The sequence below is a fragment of the Hemitrygon akajei genome, chromosome 15, assembly GCF_048418815.1.
Source record: "Hemitrygon akajei chromosome 15, sHemAka1.3, whole genome shotgun sequence".
Lineage (NCBI taxonomy): Eukaryota > Metazoa > Chordata > Chondrichthyes > Myliobatiformes > Dasyatidae > Hemitrygon > Hemitrygon akajei.
In genome coordinates this window covers 11,479,053-11,488,420 of record NC_133138.1, presented here as the reverse complement: position 1 = coordinate 11,488,420, position 9,368 = coordinate 11,479,053, and the positions used below count along the sequence as shown (strand labels likewise).

The window sequence follows — 9,368 nt, the reverse complement described above, 5'->3', positions numbered from 1 at the left end:
TTGATCATCCAGATTGTTAACACAGCTCAACAACACACACAAAATGCTGGTGGAACACAGCAGGCCAGGCAGCATCTATAGGGAGAAGTGCTGTCGACGTTTTGGGCCGAGCCCCTTCATCAGGCCTGCTGTGTTCCACCAGCATTTTGTGTGTGTTGTTGTTTGAATTTCCAGCATCTGCAGATTTCCTCGTGTTTGCTTGTTAACATAGCCTGTAAGTCTGCAGGTGATACAAATCAGTGGTGTAGTGGACAGTGACCGTGATTACCTAAGGCTACAGTGCAATCCATATGAACTGGGAAAGTGGCCAAAGGAATGACAGATATGATTTAACTCAGATGCATGAGGTGTTTCATCTTGATCAGTTAAACCAGGGTAGGACTTGCATAGTAAATAGCAGGGCCCTGGAGGGTGTTGTAGAACAGAGAGGTATACAGTTCAATGAAAGTGGTGACATTGGGTGTTGACGAAGGCATTTCACACACTTGCCTTCAGTCAAGGCATTGAGGACAGGAGCATAGACATGTTACAACTCTGTAAGTCTCAGAGAGACCACACGTGGAATATTGTGTGCTCTTCTACTCACCCAGATATAGAAAAGATGTCATTAAGCTGGAAATGATGCAGAAAGGATACAGGAGCGCATTACAGCCACTGGAGGACTTGAGTTATAAGAGCGGTTGGATAGGCTGAGATATTTTTCTCTAGAGCATAGGGGGTCAAGGGGTAGGTAATCTTATAAAAGCATTTAAAATCATGACTTGCATTGATAAAGTCATAATCTTTTTCCCCAGGGTAGGGGAACGAGGGCATAGGTTTAAGGTGAGAGAGGAAAAATTTAAAAAGGACCTAAAGGGCAACTTTTGCCACACAGAGGGTGGTTGTTATATGGAATGAGCTGCCAGAGGAAGCTGTCGTGGCAGATAATTACAATCTATAAAAGCCATTTGGACAGGTACATGGGTAGAAAGGTCCGAGGAGGATATGGGCCAGTTGGAGGCAAATAGGACTGATTCAGATTGACATCTTGGTCAGCATGGACAAGCTTGTTTCTGTACTCTATCACCATACCCTCAATTTAACTTTATTGCATTTCTAAAATGATTTGTTTAATATCATTGGTTGCGGATCTAGACGATTCTAATCCACTTGAAAATCTCTCCTGATGAGCTTCCCTAAAGTGGTACAATGCAGAGGCCTGCCAAAAACAGATCAGCATGACAGTTTTGTTTTAAGAATCCTTAAGCTCTGACTGCTGCTTGTGTAATGCAATGACTTAATAGCACCGGTTGTTGTGAAAAACAAGGGTTCTTCTGCTAACACTGAAGGGATAATTATTTGTGAGCATGTAGCTACCTCGTTTCATACATTGTGATTTGTTTCAATAAAAACACAAAATGCTGGCAGAACTCAGCAGGCCAGACAGCAGCTGTCTGGCCTGCTGAGTTCTGCCAGCATTTTGTGTTTTTATTTATTTCCAGCATCTGCAGATTCACTCATGATTTGTTTCAAGTTGTTCAAAGAAAAATGCAATAAAAAATACTGAAAACGTTCTTTGATCAGACGCAGACTGGATGCACAAAATGAGAAGTGTTTGTGAATGTGTTTTATGAGGGGCAATGCCTGAACCATTTTACAAAATAAATCCAGAAAGTTGAATTTTATTTAGATAACAATGCCTAATTTGAGATGAGGTATATTAATATGCAGACCATTTTTATAGGAAGACGTGGGGTATAAAATTGTTATTTTTAATTTAGAGTTACAGGACGGTCACAGGTCCTTCCAGCCTAATGAACTCACACCGCCAGTTACACATGTGATCAATTAACCTACTAACCCATCCATCTTTGGTATGTGAGAGGAAGCCAAAGCTCTCAGAGGAAACCCATGTGGTCACAGCAAGAACAACCTCATTACAGACAGCAGTGGAATTGAACCCAGCTTCGTTGGCGCTGTGATAGCATTACACTAACGACTACACTACTGTGCCACCCCGCAGTATTTATTTGTAAATTTATTAGAAACTTTCTGCTATCCTCAGCAGCAGCAAACAAATTGCTGGAGGAACTCATCAAGCAACCTCTTTGGGAAGAACGGAACTGTTTCAGGTTGAAACCCTGCGCCGGAACTCGAAACAATCTGATGGAGGTGCTCAGCAGGTCAGTATAGAAGCACCGTCTGTGAGAATGGAAATGAAGTCAACATTTCAAATTGATGACTTTCTTCCAGAACTAGAAGAAGAATAGGTGAGCAATGGGAGTCATAAAGTAGATCTGATCCAGAAGGAAATACTGTGCTAGAATGGAAACCAGGATTAATGAAACATAAAAAGAAAATGAGTGCCAGAATGTGATGAAATAAATGATAGACAGCTGTAAATAAGACCATGAGTTAGCCATAAGACATAAGAGCAGAACTAGGCCATTTGGCCCATTGACTCTGCTCTGTCATTTCATCATGGCTGATCCAATTTTCCTCTCAGCCTCAGTCTCCTGCCTCCCCACCCTCCACCACCATCCCTCATTTCCTTTCATGCCCTGACAAATCATGAATCTACCAACCTCTGCCCTAAATTTACATAAAAACCTGGCCTCCACAGCTGTCTGTGGCAATGAATTCCGTACATTCACCATTCTAAAGAAATTCTTCCTCATCTCTGTTCTAAATGGATGTCACTATATTCTGAGGCTGTGTCCTCTGGTCTTAGACTCTTCCACCATAAGAAACATCCTCTCCACATCCACTCTATCAAGGTATTCTTCATTCAATAGGCTTCAATTAGGTCACACCTTATTCTATCAAGGAATTCCAACAGATTTGTCAGGCAGGATTTCCCCTTTAATAAACCATGCTGACTACGGCCTATTTTATCATGTGCCTCTCAGTACCCTGAAACCACATCCTTAACAATCGACTCCAACATCTTCCCAACCACTGAGTCCAGACTAACTGGTCTATAGTTTCCTTCCTTCTGCCTCTCTCCCTTCTGAAGAGTAGAGAAGTATTTGCAATTTTCTAGTCTTCTGGAACCATTCCAGAATCAATTGATTACTAATCCTTCCATAATCTCTTCAGCCACTTCTATCAGAACCCTGGAGTGTACACCATCTGGTCCAGTTGACTTATCTACCTTCAGACCTTTCAGTGTCCCAAGAACTTTCTACAAAGTAATCACACACTTCATGCCCCGACACCTGGAATTTCCACCTTACTGCTCGTGTCTTCCACAGTGAAGACTCATGCAAAATACTTATTCAGTTCATCTCGCAAACACGGGGAAATCTGCAGATGCTGGAAATTCAAACAACACACACAAAATGCTGGTGGAACACAGCAGGGCCAGGCAGCATCTATAACGAGAAGCACTGTTGACGTTTCGGGCCGAGACCCTTCATCAGGACTAACTGAAAGGAGAGATACTAAGAGATTTGAAGGTAGGAGGGGGAAGGGGAAATGCGAAATGATAGGAGAAGACTGGAGGGGGTGGGATGAAGCTAAGAGCTGGAAAGGTGATTGGCGAAAGTGATACAGAGCTGGAGAAGGGAAAGGATCATGGGACGGGAGGCCTCGGGAGAAAGAAAGGGGGGGAAGCACCAGAGGGAGATGGAGAACAGGCAGAGTGATGGGCAAAGAGAGAAGAAAAAACAACAACTAAATATGTCAGGGATGGGGTAAGAAGGGGAGGAGGGGCATTAATGGAAAGTAGAGAATTCAATGTTCATGCCATCAGGTTGGAGGCTACCCAGCCGGTATATAAGGTGTTGTTCCTCCAACCTGAGTTTGGATTCATTTTGACAATAGAGGAGGCCATGGATAGACATATCAGAATGGGAATGGGATGTGGAATTAAAATGTGTGGCCACTGGGAGATCCTGCTTTCTCTGGCGGACCGAGCGTAGGTGCTCAGTGAAACGGTCTCCCAGTCTGTGTCGGGTCTCACCAATATATAAAAGGCCACACCGGTTCATATTCAGTTCATTTGCTCCTTGTCTCCTATTCTTACCTCTCCAGCATTGTTTTGCAGTGGTCCACTATACACTCTTGCCTCTCTTTTATACTTTATGCAACTGAAGAAACATACAGTAGCCTCCTTTTAATATTATTGGCTAGCTTACTTCCATATTCCATCTTTTCCTTCTTAATGGCTTCTTTAGTTGCGTTCTGCTGGAATTTAAAAGGTTCCCAATTCTCTAACTTCCCACTAATTTTTGCTCTATTATACGCACTCTCTTTGACTTTTATGTTGGCTTTGTTTTTCAATCTTTTTATTAATATCAACATGATAAGATTAGTACATAGATAATGGGATTACAAACTTAAAAAATTAAAATGAACATAAAAGGATACATAAGCAATAAGTACATTATAGTTGTCTTCCCAAATCATGAATACCCTAAACTATTAAGAAAAAAAAGAAGGAATGAGAAAAAAAAATTAATAAATAAATAAATAAAAATAATTGGGCTGTTGATAGTATCTATAAAAAAAATTACAAAATCATCAGTGTCCCCAACTCCGATCCTCTCAACATATATATAATCAAAACCGGAAAAACAAATAGGATTGGAACAGTGTCAAATTACATCATGTGAAAATATTGAATAAATGGCCTCCAAATCTTTTCAAATTTAATAGAAGGGTCATGTACGACACTTCTAATTTTCTCCAAATTTAGACATAACATAGTTTGAGAAAACCAATGAAATACGGTAGGGGGATTAATTTCTTTCCAATTCAACAAAATAGATCTTCTAGCCATTAATGTAAGAAATGCAATCATCCGACAAGCAGAAGAAGATAAATGGATTGATTTGTAATTGTAATTTGTAAACCAAAGATTGCAGTAATAGGATGTGGCTGTAAATCGATGTTCAATACCGTAGAAATAATATCGAAAATGTCTTTCCAATATTTTTTCAAAAGCGGACATGACCAAAACATATGAGTTAAAGAAGCTATCTCAGAATGACATCTGTCACATATAGGATTTATATGGGAATAAAAATGAGCCAATTTATCCTTGGACATATGAGCCCTGTGCACAACTTTAAACTGTATCAATGAATGTTTAGCACATATAGAGGATAAATTAACTAATTGAAGAATTTTATCCCAATTCTCAATAGGGATAATAAAGTTAAGTTCTCTTTCCCAATCATTTTTAATCTTATAAAAGGCCTCTGAATGTATTTTCATAATTATATTGTAAACATTTGATATTACACCTTTCTGAAAAGGATTTAGTTCTAACAATTTCTTCAAAATACCCGAAGAATCAAGATTTGGAAAGGTAGGAAGTACAGTGTTTAAGAAATTCCTAATCTGTAAATATCTAAAAAAATGAGATCTGGGCAAATAATATTTATTAGATAATTGTTCAAAAGACATAAAACACTTATCCAAAAATAGATCAGAAAATCGTAGTATTCCTTTAGTCTTCCAAGCTGAATAAGCTTGGTCCATAATAGAAGGATGAAAAAAGAAATTGGATACAATAGGAATAGTTAAAACAAATTGATTCAACCCAAAAAATTTCTGAAATTGAAACCATATACGTAAAGTGTGTTTGACTATTGGATTGTCAATTCATTTATGCAATTTAGAAAGAGCAAAGGGAAGAGAAGTCCCTGAAATAGAACCCAATGAAAATCCTTGTACAGATTTAGTTTCCAGATTTACCCAATGAGGGCTAGGAGATAAATCCCAATCCCTTAACCAATATTTCAAATATCGAATATTAATTGCCCAATAATAAAATCTAAAATTAGGCAATGCCAATCCACCTTCCTTCCTTGTCTTCTGTAAATATCTTTTACCTAATCTAGGATTTTTGTTCTGCCATATATATGAGGAAATTTTTGAATCAACATTGTCAAAAAAGGATTTTGGAATAAAAATTGGTAGCGCTTGAAATATATATAAGAACTTGGGTAAAATAATCATCTTAATAGTATTAATCTGACCTATCAGAGATAAAGACAATGGTGACCATTTAGTGAACAAACATTTAATCTGATCAATTAAGGGTAAAAAATTAACCTTGAATAACTCCTTATGATTTTTTGCAATTTTAATCCCTAAGTATATAAAAAAGTCATTAACTAATTTAAAAGGTAAATTTCCATAAATTGGAACCTGTCTATTTAAGGGGAACAATTCACTCTTATTAAGATTCAATTTATACCCGGAAAAATTACTAAACTGAGCCAACAATGATATAACTGCAGGAATGGATTTCTCAGGATCAGAAAAATATAATAACAAGTCATCTGCGTATAATGATAACTTATGTATATCCATCCCACGAGTGATGCCAAAAACGTTAAGTGATTCTCTAATAGCAATTGCCAAAGGTTCTATAGCAATATCAAATAATAATGGACTAAGAGGACAACCTTGCCCGGTACCCCGAAATAAACGAAAAAAGGGAGATCTTTGATTGTTAGTAAAAACCGAGGCTACTGGAGTATGATATATCAATTTAATCCAGGATATAAATGTCGGACTAAGATTAAACTTCTCAAGCACAGTAAATAAATATGGCCATTCAACTCTATCAAATGCTTTCTCCACATCTAATGAAATGACACATTCTGAGGTGCTGCATGAAGGAGTATAAACAATGTTCAATAATCTCCTAATATTGAAAAAAGAATAGCGATTTTTAATAAAACCAGTTTGATCCTCCAAGATAATTTGAGGTAATACCTTGTCCAGCCTGGATGCCAGTAACTTGGAAAAGATCTTGGAATCTACATTCAATAAAGATATTGATCTATAGGATGCACAATCAGTAGGGTCTTTATCTTTTTTCAATATTAAAGAAATGGAAGCTCTATAAAAAGATTATGGCAATTTACCTAGTCTAATTGCTTCTTCAAAAACCTTGCATAACCAAGGAGAAAGAGTAGAGGAAAAGCACTTTAAAAATTCCACTGTATACCCATCTGGACCTGGTGCTTTCCCAGAATTCATAGAGGAAATAACACCTTTAATTTCTGCATCCGTAATAGGAGTTTCTAATATTAAAAGTTCTTCTGATGATAATTTTGGAAAATTCAATTTCCCAAGAAAATCATGCATGGTATTATGATCATGAGGAAATTCAGAATGATACAGAGAAGAATAAAAATCTTGAAAAGATTTGTTTATCTCATCATGGTCAACTGTCAGTTCACCATTCTGTTGACGAATCTTAATAATTTGACATTTAACCGAAGCATTTTTCAATTGGTTAGCTAACAGTTTACCTGATTTATCACTATGTATATAAAAATCAGTTCTGGTTTTCACTAATTGATTTTCAATTGAAGATGTAAGTAATAAACTGTGTTCCATTTGAAGCTCAACCCTTTGTTTGTAAAGCTCCTTACTATGAGCAATCGAATATTTCTTGTCAATTTCTTTAATCTTATCAACCAATAAAAGAGTTTCCTTCTTAATACGTTTTCTCAAACCAACAGAATAGGAGATCATCTGTCCACATATATATGCTTTAAAAGTGTCCCAAAGTATTCCGCAGGAAATTTCATCCATGAAATTTGTAGAAAAGTAGAAATCAATCTGTTCCTTCATAAATTTAATGAAATCTGGATCTTGCAGTAAGGTAGAATCAAATCGCCATTGCTTAGTACTAGAAGCTGTATCCATTAATTTAATAGAAAGTTTCATTGGGGCATGATCAGAGATGGCTATAATGTCATAATTACAACCAGTTACAGATGGAATAAAATGAGAGTCAATAAAAAAATAGTCAATTCTCGAGTAAGAATGATAAACATGTGAGAAAAATGAAAACTCTTTGTCCTTAGGATGCAGAAATCTCCAAATATCGAAAATTCCATTATCAGTCAAAAAATAATTGATTTAAGTGGCCGACTTATTTGGTAAAGTCTGAATGGATATAGATCTATCCAGCAAAGGATTTAAACAACAGTTGAAGTCACCACCCATTATTAACATATATTCATTTAGATTAGGTAGAGAAGTAAATAAAGACTTAAAGAAATCAGGATAATCCACATTTGGAGCATAAACATTAACCATAGCAACCTTCTTATTAAAAAGTAACCCAGTAATTAACAAAAATCTACCACTCGGATCCGAAATAATATCGTGTTGAACAAAAGCAATAGAGGAGTCAATAAAAATTGAAACTCCCTTTACTTTAGCATTCAGATTCGAATGGTACTGTTGATGCTTCCAAAACCTAAAAAAGACGTTGATTGTCCTCTTTCCTCACATGAGTTTCTTGTACAAAAATAATATGCGTATTCAGTCTTTGGAATACTTTAAAAATCTTTTTCCGTTTAATCGGATGGTTTAAGCCATTAGTATTCCAAGAAACAAAATTAATGGTCTTAGCCATATTTCTAAAATCAACCCTTTGGTATATAAAGAGTTAACCAAAGTATGAACTCATGCACCTGGAAGAGGAACAAAAATAAGGGGAGGACCCGGAAATGACGACATGGCGGACATTTTAGTAGTTTGAAATCAGCCCAAATGAAAAAACTAGAAAAACTAATAAAAAGAGTAATAGAATTAAAAGGGAACCCCCCCCCCCACCGCCCACCACCCACGGAAAAGAGTTCCTCCTGAGCCTGAAAAAGGCCAGGAAAATAAGAAATTGTGAGACTAAATCTACCCCCAGGTCTCCAGAAGGCGACTCCAGATATATAAAGGAGAAAAAAAAAGATGGACCCAAAATCCTAAAAAATAATTAACACTATACTAAAACAGACTTCTTAATATAATTGCTAGTAAAAAAAAAAGAATATAAACACTGGTAACTTATAAATCGGGTTAAAACCCGAACAAATAAAAGTTAGGATGTGATAAGAAAGGCATTATAGGAAGAAGACGACAAAAAAAGTGGCGAAATTTTTAAAAAAGCAAGAAATATTTTAGAAAAGAAACCGCCATCTTAGTTACAGAAAAAATGAAAAAGATATATATCAAAACGTTAAAAAAAATTCACCTTCAAAGAATTAATAATAATAACAAAAAATAAAATACAATGGTTAAAGTAAGTAAATTAAAAAGATTAGTACGTCGATAAAGAAAAACTTTAATTCGAATATAAAATGTAAAATAAACCTACACCAATAGTCAGAAACAAAATCTGGTTTTGGAAACAAAAACTATCTTGTAACAATCAAAACCATACATTTATTAGAGATGAGAGTCCGAAGCAGTAGGATAGTTCTCATCCAGAAAGCTTCGAGCATCAGATGTGGAGAGAAAAACACGATGTGGTGCATTCAAAGGCGAGATTCTAAGTTTCACAGGGTATAAAAGCATTGGTTTTAGGTTTTTCTCATAACATTCGGACATCAAAGTGCCTTCATTACTTCTAGGCTGAA

The 9,368-nt window shown here is 36.4% G+C and overlaps 1 protein-coding gene across 6 annotated transcripts in view; it reads left to right on the top strand.

Moving 5' to 3' along the window:
- The window catches only part of LOC140739162 (long-chain-fatty-acid--CoA ligase 6-like), a 120,687-nt gene that overhangs the window by 12,976 nt on the left and 98,343 nt on the right, over positions 1-9,368 (top strand). Inside the window, exon 1 of one of the 6 annotated variants that reach the window (XM_073067185.1) lies at positions 2,084-2,162. The exons of the other annotated variants lie outside the window; for them this stretch is intronic. The gene's annotated coding sequence lies outside the window, so the exon portion shown is untranslated. Of the gene's footprint in view, positions 1-2,083; positions 2,163-9,368 lie in introns of those variants that run through there. 6 annotated transcript variants of the gene reach the window in all.